We start from the raw sequence: 1426 nt of genomic DNA on the forward strand, positions 1-1426 counted from the left end.
CACACACACACACACACACACACACACACACACAGATTTATACATAATGATGTAATTTGATGTGGTAGTAGCTGAGAGTCAGTCATAAAGAATGTGAGTGTGGAATTAACTGAAAATATTTAAGGTTTGTGTTGTTTATAAATCTGAGGCGGAGGGTGAATGTTAGGCATTAGGGGTGCACCAAAAAAAATTGTTTTACATCAAAATCGTGATTCTCATTTACAAAGATTCAGAATCCATTCAAAATGTCCTAAAATTGATTTTTATAAATAATAAAAATAAAAATAAAGCAAATCCAATGGTTGTCAGCCTCCATTATGTAACTACATGGGACGTCCTGACGTCACCTCGCAGCTGGTTCTGGAGCATACGAATACACAGAAAGCACCAAAACAAAAAAGAAACTACAAAACTGGAGGAAAGAGATTCAACTGGCCCTGTCGTTATTGAATACAGTAAAATGAGGTGGTGGTTCCATCATACTGTCAGTGGCGCCTGAAGAATTGTTTTTCAGGGGAAGCCATGGGGGGGGGGGGGGGGCACTGAAAAACCAGGGGTGGAACACCAAAACTAATATCTATAACAGAAAATTTATGATGTGTTTGCAAATATGACAAATTGAAAACTATGGCAATTTAAAGCTATGGATTTGCCAACAGATGTTCAATTTGTAATTTCACAAATAATATCACTGATTTTATGACATTCAGAGACAAAAAACAAGAATGAGTATTTGTAATGTTGAGGGGACACACTGGCGGGGGGTCTGGGGGTCCTCCTCCAGAAAACCTTTAAAGAAGAAGATTCCATGTCCTGCATTCTGTTGTATTTTATCAGGGTGTTAAACAGATTTTTACCTACATAAGAAAACACTTAATGTGAGTATTCTATAGGTAAAGTGAAATAAATTCATTTGTTAAGTAAGAGAAACAACACTGGATGAACTAATGTTTTATGTTAAATGTGGGGGTTTAAATGAATTAAATCTTAATTTGATGGGGACAGTTCCCTTCAAAAACAATTGTCATTTTATTTAAAAATATCAAAATATATATTTTAAAGACATTAACAATGAACAAGCTTTTTAAAATTTAAAGGCATCACCTCTTCTATGTATGTTACAAGTTTTATTTGCTTGTTGATGTTTACTTTTGTGAAGAAAAACTGTGATTATAAAACCCCAAAACTGGAAATAAAGACTAAAACAAGCACAATTACAACATCTACTGTAGTGTTATCCCAAATAATTAAGTAATTTGCTTTTTACGTCATATAATAAATATGATTTTGGTCTATGAGAGAAAACTGGAGTACCTGGAGAACAGAAAGTTGATCTAGCAACCTTCTTCCTTAGAGGCAATATGTTGCTCTACCAACTGTGCCACTGTACTGACTCATTTAATATTTATTATACAATTATTAAAAG

The sequence above is a fragment of the Austrofundulus limnaeus genome, unplaced genomic scaffold (genome assembly GCF_001266775.1).
Source record: "Austrofundulus limnaeus strain Quisiro unplaced genomic scaffold, Austrofundulus_limnaeus-1.0 Scaffold106, whole genome shotgun sequence".
NCBI classification, from domain to species: domain Eukaryota; kingdom Metazoa; phylum Chordata; class Actinopteri; order Cyprinodontiformes; family Rivulidae; genus Austrofundulus; species Austrofundulus limnaeus.